We start from the raw sequence: 9725 nt of genomic DNA on the forward strand, positions 1-9725 counted from the left end.
ATATACTTCTCCCGTTTAGAAATAGTTGCACCGTTTCATGTTTTCATGCTTGCCGATGCATGATTTCAAACGTTAATGTCTTCAATTATCAATGAGTAAAAATTATAAGTTAATATTAGAAAAATATTTGGTAAAAATAAAAAACCTAATGATAACATAAACGACCTATAAGAGCATCCTTAACCATGAGTAGAAATTAAGATTGTGAAGGTGATTGAAAAAAAATGGCTCTTAACCATGAGTGAAATTAAGATTGAGGAGTGATTGAAGGTGAGTGGGGGAAAAAAATGGCATGGAGTGATTGAATTGATGATCAGCCGTGGGGTTGGGACCCACAGCCAGATCATCAATTCCCAAATTTTTTTTGCCTGAAATCAAAGCAAAACGCAGCGTTTTGCGTTGATTTCAGGCAAAAAAAAATTGCCTTTGCTGACGCTGCAGCTGGCAGCTGACACGCGTGTCAGCGCCAGTTGCAGCACGCCACTTGTCAGCTTCTTATTGGTTTTAAAAATATAACCGTTGTAATTTTTACAACGGTTATATTTTAAAAAATATAAATCAAAAAAAAAAAAAAATACCAACGGCTCTATTTTTTCGAGATCTATAAATAGAGACCCATTTTGCTATATTTTGGACACACTTAATTTTCTCCCTCTTCACTAATTTCTTCTATTTGTTCTAACTCTTCTTCCATTGCTCTTTATTTTCAAATTCTTATAATTATGGATCCTAATCATCCTATTATATAAGAAATCAACCCCAAAATCGCTCAAAAAACCAAATGCCTAGGCAACAAAATCGTTTAATTAGCTCTCAAAATCCGTCAAATTATCGCCAACCTTCTCAAAATCAATCAAAATTTCGTCAACCATCTCAGATAAATACCAATCAAAGAGGAGAAAATTCTCAAAATTATTCTCCTCAATATGATAACCTCTACCATGAATCCCCATCTGAAAATGCCAACCTATCATATCGTCAAATTGATCCTAATTATGGATTTTCTCAATACCAAGAAGATGCATCTCCGAACAATGATGTTGAAGATGATGGTGGTGAATACGAAGAAGGTGATGATGGTGAGGATGTTGGTCAATACCGTGAAGATGATTCTGATGGTTTTGATGACCTTGTTCAGCCAAGTCAATCATTTTCGCAATTACTATCAGGTAATCGATCTCAGCAACCATCGCAAAGACAACCCGTTCAATCACAAAACCCACTTATCCCAGACACAAGTTCTTCTGCTAAGAGGGCTTGGTGTGAAGATGATGATGAACTCCTGATCTCTGCATTTATGAACACTTCTCTTGATAAGGTGAGTGGGACTTACCAAAAGAAAAATGTGTTTTGGGGAAAAGTTTGGGAAGCTTTCGAGGCAGGAAGAATAGCACAACCAGCAGAAATTGCTCCAAGAAATGCTGATATGGTGAAAGGTCGTTGGAGTAGACTTGCTCCAGCGGTTTTAAGGTGGGCTGCATTTTATGATGAAGCTCTTGCAAGAAAGAAGAGTGGTCAAAACGATAATGATGTTTTGAGAGAAGCTCATTTACTGCATAGTAGGAAACATGGTAGGTTTACCCTTGAACATGCTTGGAAAATGATGAGGAAGTTTCGAAAATGGAGGTCAATCGCTGCAAAATCAATGCAAAATCCACGTGGTCGACCCAAAAATCCACAAGAAAATGTTGATTCACCTGGCAGCGGAGGAAGCGGTAAGAGGACAAGAGTTGATGGAAGCGACTCAATGCCCGAGACACCTACTAGTGGTGAAGGAGGTGAAGTGGAACGTCCTTACGGTACTAAGAAAGCGAAGTCTAAGCTAAAAGGGGTGGCTGGTCAGACAATTGAGTGTTTTGATACATTCAGTGAAAGGCTTCGCATCCATGCAGAGGGTAGGAGTGTAGATATTGAGAGAGAAGACAAAAAGATGGAGGTCCAAGCAAGGAAGGTTGCTGCAAAGGAGGCAGAAATAGCGTTGCAAACCAGGATGCAGAAAGTCCAAGAGTATCATAAGAACATGGATTTGCTACAAGCATTGTATGCAAAGGAAAATCGAACAACATTTGAGGAGGGTGTGATTGAGACACTAACAACATGGTTGACGAATAATCCAATTTTTCAGTGATTTAGTTTATGTTTTAGTTCAAGTTTTAGTTTTAAATTCTAGTTTAAATGTTAGTTTATGTTTTAGTTCAAGTTTTAGTTTAAATTCTAGGTTATGTTTAGTTTTAAATTTTAGTTTATGTTTTAGTTTTAAATTTCTGTAAAAGTTAACATTTGTATGTTTAAGTTCATTTAATAAAAAAAAGGTTTGAAAATATACTTTTTACATGATTGTACTATTTTTTACATTATTGTACTGCATTGATGTATTATTGTTTTGCTTTTTACTTTATTGCAATGCGTTTTACTTTATTGGACTGCATTGATGTACTACTGTTCTGCTTTTTACATTACTGTACTGCTTTATACATTATTGTTCTGCTTTTTGCTTTATTGTACTGCATTGATGTATTATTGTTCTGCTTTTTACTTATTGTATGCTTTTTACTTTATTGTACTGCATTATGTACTACTGTTCTGCTTTATACATTATTGTCTGCTTTATACATTACTGTTCTGCTTTTTACATTATTGTACTTCCCTTTACATTATTTTATGCTATATAACTCAAGCATCCTTGTTCACAATTTTCTCACACCAAACCAAACACAATATTGTTCACCATTTTCACACACCAAAACTAAACACAAGAATGAACCCCTTCAATTTTTCCCGTTCTCAGTTCCTCTAGTTCTGATGAAAGAAGATCATCACGAGCAATAATTGATCAATAGATGATTTCTTGACCAATATTGTTCACCATATGCTCCAACTCTTATATCAAATGTAACTCCAACACCAAGGAATAGAAGAGCAAAAGTGATTGATAATGAAGAAGGTCATTCACGTCCTAATCGAGGCAGGGTGGAAGGTCATAGAAGATTGTTCAATGATATTTTGCTGATCAACCAGTCTATCCAGCTCGTTTATTTCGTCGAAGATTTCGAATGCAGCGACATGTCTTTGTTCGGATTAAGGATGGTGTCGTTGCAAGTGATGAATGGTTCACTCAAAAAAGAGATGCTACGGGTCAGTTAGGTTTATCGCCCCTACAAAAGTGTACAGCGGCAATTCGAATGCTTCCTACGGGGTAGCGGCGGATTCGCTTGACGAGTATGTGCGAATTAGTGAAAGTACAGCTCGAATAGCATTGATGAAATTTACGAAGGGGTCATCACAGAAATTTGGTGCGGAGTACTTGAGACGGCCTACTCCAACGATTTGGCTAGACTACTCAGATTCGGTGAAGAACGTGGTTTCCGGGCATGGTTGGAGCATAGATTGTATGCATTGGGAATGGAAAAATTTCCGACTGCATGGAAAGGACAATTTCAAGGAAGAGGTGGTGTTGCTATTTAGTTCTTGAAGCTGTTGCTGATCGTGACTTATGGATATGGCATTCTTTCTTCGGGATACCAGGTTCGTGCAATGACCTAAATGTTCTTCACCGATCTCCGTGTTTAGGGATGTTTTAGAAGGTCGAGCACCACCCGTGCAGTTTACGGTGAATGGTAACCAATATGATAAGGGTTATTATCTCACTGATGGTATATATCCGAATTGGGCAACATTCATTCAATCAGTTACATGTCCTCAACTCTCAAGGACAAGTTATTTGCTCAACACCAAGAAGGAGCTCGAAAAGATGTAGAGAGAGCATTTGGGGTGCTGCAATCTCGGTTTGCTATTCGTGTAGACCATCCCTCGCATGGGATGAGGAAATTCTCAATGACATCATGTTGTCTTGCATTATCATGCACAACATGATTGTGGAAGATGAACGAGATACATATGCACACTACGCAGATACTACCGAATTCACTACCAACACAAGTAATAATGGGACGAATTTGAATATTATCATGATCATCGTAGATATCAACCAGTACATGGCCAATAGAGATGCAATTGAAGATCAACATGTGCATCATTCCTTGAAACGTGATTTGGTTGCCAATATATGGCAGAAATTTGGTGGAATGCTAATTAAGAGCATTTTATGTATTTCTTTCTTAATTAAGTTTTATGTTTTTCGTTCTTAGTTAAGTTTTATGTACTTTTTCTTAATTAAGTTGGTAATTGTCGCAACAATGTAGCATTTTATGTATTTCGTTCTTAAAATTATATTAAAAATGCTAATTGTGTCTCATATCATTAAAAACGCTAACTAATTTCGTATTTAATTACTTAATGAAAACGCTAATTACATATGCTATATATTAATAAAAGATAGATAACTAAATTATTAAAATGATAATTATATTTTAATTTTATTTTTAATTAATTAATAATTAAAATATCAATTAGTAATTAAATATTCATATCATTAAAAAGTAAATAATAAAAATATTGTATGATGTGTTGGGTGATAGAGAGAAAAGTAGTGGGTGGGGTCAAAAAGTAAGAGAGAGAGGAAAAAGTAGTTGGGATGATTGAAAAATGGTTCATGGTTAAGGAGATGAGTGGGAAAAGATTGTGGGATGCAATTTTTTTAGAGAGAGAAAGTTAGAAAGAGAGTGGGATGATTTTTTTTCCAATCATGAGTAATGGTGCTCTAAGAATCCAATTGCAAGAAACATTATATTTCGAGTATATGAACAAAGACCGCAGTGAGCCAGTGACCACTGCTGTTTAGCACAAGCAAAAACAATCACAACATATCAAAGCACCGCCCTATTGAGTAGTCTTTGATGTGATGAGACTTGAAAAATTGGTACTACTACTAGTCTACAACTGTTTGCTTCTGAGATCTCAGCAGCTTTTTATTTTATCTTTTTCTTCTTTAATTATTTGTTTGCAAGTAGAGCACGCACTACTGTCATATCAGCTCGTTTTTACTGCAGCGTTGAAACTCTCTCTCTAGTCTCTACAAATACAATGGTAGTCGCGCTAGGCCATGAGAGGTTGTTCGCTACTCCCTTGCTACTTTAATTTAACTTGCTTTACCGGTTGGTATTCTTCTAGAGTTTGGTGATAGTTTAGTAGTATTGACATTATCTCTGATTTCAGAGGTTAAGAGATCGAGTCTCACTCCTTGTAAAGAGCGATTCCCAATTTCTTCCTTGATCTTACCTTAAAAAAAAAAAAGTTAGGACTATTCCTTAAATATTGTTAAAGGAAGTTTTAATTCTCTTTATGCACCAATATTGAAATTAATTCTTTGCATATTATCTATGTAGGATACAAGCAAAAAAATTATATTTTTTTTATTTAGTTGAAGTAAAATCGCTACTTAAATTAGCGGCTATACGAGATAAACCACTAGTTTAAATAACGACTTCTCGTTAACTAAACAAAACAAATCAGATTTGGGAGCCATGAAGATAATCGCTACTGTGAGTAGCGACTTGCACAAATTACAGATTTACAGTTTACATTCTCTTCATGGGCTTGTGATGGTGGTGCTAGATTCGGTTAATTCCGGTATTATCATGGTGAAAGGTACCAGTGGTTGTGGTCTGTGGATGATGATTGACGCGTTTGATATTTTTTTTGACGTCCTTTATACAAAACCGCAACTCTTACTAGTGGTTCAATCTACTATACCGCTATTCTAAACGGCGGTTCTCCTTATTTCAGTTGGCAGTTTAATGTGTGTTAAATCGCGACTTCCAATAGGGGTTTTGTTTGAAGAAAATAATAAAAAAATTATCCGCATCCACGCTGACGTGGATAGTATGTATGAAATTAATTTTAACTTTGGTGCATAGAAGCAATTAAAACTTACTTTGGCAATGTCTATGGAATTTTTTTTGTGATATTCAATTTGGTGTCAACTGATCTTTGAGTTGGTATCACAAAAATATTTTAATTGATATTTCAATGATAATAGTACTATTTTAAAAAGATTTGAGTACCAAATGATTTTTTTAATGTCAAATGTAGAGAAATTAGTACCAAATTAGAGTATTAGACGTCAAATCCATATTTAGAGTGCGTTCTCTTCACCTTAATAAATTAAGTTTCAGGTCCAATAAGTTCACTTCAGTTCAGATAAGTTTCAATCAGGTTCAATCAGGGCAATAAGTTCTAATCAGGTCTAATAAGGTTCCATAAGTTCAAATTAGGTGCAATAAGTTCCAATCAGAGCTAATAAGGTCCAATTAGGTCTAACAAGGTCCAATAAGTTTCAATAAGGTCCAATAGTCAATGATTAATAAATATTTGTATTATTATCCATTATTTTATTATTCATATCACTATTAATTGATTGTGTTATTATCAGAATTTTAATTAAAGTACCACAATGATTATATCGTATTATACTTGTATTATTGTCTATTATTTTATTAAATAGTTGTATTATCGTCTATATTTTATTATTTATATTACCATTAGCTGATTATGCTATTATTATTTTCTTTGAATTAAAGTACCATAATGTATAGTGTTATACTTGTATTATTGTCTATTTTTTCATTATCCATATTACTATTAATAAGATTATTAAATATATTAGTGGTGAAAGTTGTATATAGGCAAGTATATAAATAGTATATGTTTTCTGTTAAATTGTTTAAGAGGTAATTAATAAGAACGATATTTTCACCAGGTATCCCTGAGGTTTCTTAATATTCACCCGGTACCCTTGCGTTTTCCAAAATTCACCAAGTATCCCTGTGGTTTGGAAAAATACCTGACGTGACCCTACCGTTAACTTTTTGTTAAATATAACCCTAAAAAACTTAATTAACCTTGATTTCTAGCCCTATCCTAACCCTAACCCTAACCCTTAACCCTCCCACCACCGCATCCTCTCCTTCTACCACAACCCCTCCACCTCGCGCAGTGATCCCCCCCCCCCCACCATTGCGCATCAATTCCCCCAACCCCACCCCATCACGGAATTCAGGTGGGGGACTGCGTGAAAAATCGACTCGCTGCGCGGAATTCAGATGGGGGAAGTGCAAAATTCAGGTTAGGAGGTAGGGGGAGTGCAGAATTCAGGTGAGGAGGTGGGGGGATGGGAGCGCGGACTTCAGGTGGGGGTGGGGGGAATCGCTGCACGAGGGGTGAGGTGGGGGGATGGGAGCGCGGACTTCAGGTGGGGGTGGGGGAATCGTTGCACGAGGGGTGAGGTGGGGGGAGGCGTTGCGCTTAGGGTGGAGGTGGGGGGGAGGGGCAGGGGTGGGAGGGGCAGGGGTGGTGCAAGGGTTAAGGGTGGTGGGGTTTGGGTGGTTAGGGTGAGGTGGGTCAGGTGGTGAAGTTTGGGTGGTTAGGGTGAGGTGGGGTCAGGTAGGGAGGTTAGGGGTTAGGGAGAGAGATATGTTAATTAGATTTTTAAAGTATTAATTAAGTTTAATTAGTATTAATTAGGTTAATTAGGGGTTAATTTGGTTGATTTAACCCTAATGACTAACGGTCAACTTCATTAGTCATTAAGGGTATTCTAAGTATTTTTCAAAACCTCAAGGGCACCACGTGAATTGTTGAAAACGCGAGGGTACCAGGTGAATATTGTGAAGCCTCAAGGGTACTTGGTGCAAAAACCGTAATAATATTTTTTTTTTTAAAGGGCAAATTTTAATACTTCCTCGGTTTTTTATTAGATGTTACACTTTCCTAAAACGACATGTTTCAAATTAGATTTTACAATTTTTTTTCCTAAATTAGTAAGTTTTGCCTTATAAAATGACCAACTTACCCTTATTTATAAGAATTAATCAACATTAAACCTATTTAATTTAACTAAATTTACCTAAATTAACAATTAACAATTAACCACCCTCCCTCTTCCACCCACCCTAGCAGTCCAACCCCCTCCCCACCACCGCAGCAGCCCCTCTCCCCACCATTGCACCCCACCCAACCCCACTACACCCTCCGAAAACCCCAATACACCTGCCGGAAACCCCACCCACCCACAAAAAACCCCACGCGCCGAAAACCCCACCCAACCTCGAAAACACCACCCCTACCGTCGAAAACCCCACCCACCCCTCGAAAACCCCACTCCACCCGCGAAAACCCCATCCACCGAAAACCCAGTTGCGCGACTGCAAGGGAGGAGAAGGGGATGGGGTTGCACGTTCAATAGGGGAAGGGGAGGGAGAGGGTGTCGGCGGTCGATTTGGTGGTATCGGTGGTCGATTTGGTGGCGTCGATGGTCCCGGCGGTGGCGCACTGGTGTGTCCTACTGGTGGTGGTGGTGGCTCAGTGGTGTTCCCCACTCCCTTTAATCCCCACCCTTACTTTCTCTTAATCACTCACTGAATTTTTGCCTAGGTAACTGAATTTTTCAAAAGCGTAACATCTAAAAAAACGAAGGAAGTAATTATTATTTCATTAATAAATTTTGAGGGGTAGTACGTTAGGGGTAATGTTTATGTTATAACTCATCAATTTTTTTGTCTAATAAGGTCAAATAAGTTCCAATTAGGTCCAATAAGGTCTAATAAGTTTCAATCAGGTCCAATAAAGTCTAATAAGTTTTAATCAGGTCCAATAAGGTCTAATAAGTTTCAATCAGGTCAATAAGTTTCAATCAGGTCCAATAAGTTCCAATAATGTTCAACCAGGTCCAATAAGTTCCAATAATGTTCAACCAGGTCCAATAAGTTGAATCAGGTCTAATAAGTTCAGTTCAAGTCCAATAAGTTTAGTTCAAGTCCAATAAGTTCAGTTTAAATAAGTTCAAGGTTATTCAGGTGAAGAGAACACACTCTTAAAGTTAACCACACCTACTATTTAACTTTTGTACTTAAAACAAGTATAACTATTTATAGCATAACAACACTAATAAATAAGCCCACACATGGCAATTCGTTTCTAACAAGATACTGTAATTGCCTAAAATAACTAGATTAATTAGTTCTTATAATTAATCTTAAAAGTATTAGTAAGAGCATTGACTAATGGTTGATTTTGGATCATCAATTCTACAATTGGTCTTGTAAATGGTAGGAGAACGTATACTTTTAATTTAAAATTAGGCAACGACTCAAGTTCCATAGTAGAAGGACAATATACCACCTTTATAAATTTAGTGACTAGCTTAATTTATTGAGTGACTAGTTTAATTTATCTAGTGACCAATTTAATATATTACGTGATCAATTTAATCAATTCAGTAATCACATTTCTTTTAAGGACTAGTTTAATCTATTCGATGAGACTACGAGGTTATTTTTTAAAATAGTATGCTATAGTTCGAAGTTCAAAGGGAAACCAAGTAAGGAGAAGAGAACGGAAGACCAAGTTGGTGCGATATGTTCAAGGAAAGTGTTGTGTTAGAGTGAATTGAAACGGGCTTGTTATTAGATGGTGTAGGCTTGAATAGACTGCCATTCAGATACTTTATGATTATTTTAATACTTGATAGCTCTTCCACCTCACTCATGATCTACTATTTACTTCTTATAGTTTCTTTACCTCCAACGGATCATCTACTACCATCATGCCGAGCCGTTAGATCAAAATGATATCATATCAACCATTAAATGAGTGCGCATTTTCCTCTTCCATTGCCAAGCAACTAAGGCTATGTTCAGTTCACCTTATTTTTGCTTATTTCAGATCTAATCAGATCAGATCAGATCAGAAAAAATAAGTTCAAATCAGATCAGATCAGAAAAAATAAGTTCAAATCAGATCAGATCAGAAAAAATAAGTTCAGATCA

General features: G+C 36.7%; 1 pseudogene; it reads left to right on the top strand.

The window, feature by feature from the left end:
* Positions 1-729: 729 nt before the first annotated feature.
* LOC125496357 (glutathione S-transferase T2-like) lies at positions 730-2117 on the top strand (annotated as a pseudogene).
* Positions 2118-9725: the final 7608 nt, after the last annotated feature.

This window comes from Beta vulgaris, chromosome 4 (genome assembly GCF_026745355.1).
Source record: "Beta vulgaris subsp. vulgaris cultivar EL10 chromosome 4, EL10.2, whole genome shotgun sequence".
Lineage (NCBI taxonomy): Eukaryota > Viridiplantae > Streptophyta > Magnoliopsida > Caryophyllales > Amaranthaceae > Beta > Beta vulgaris.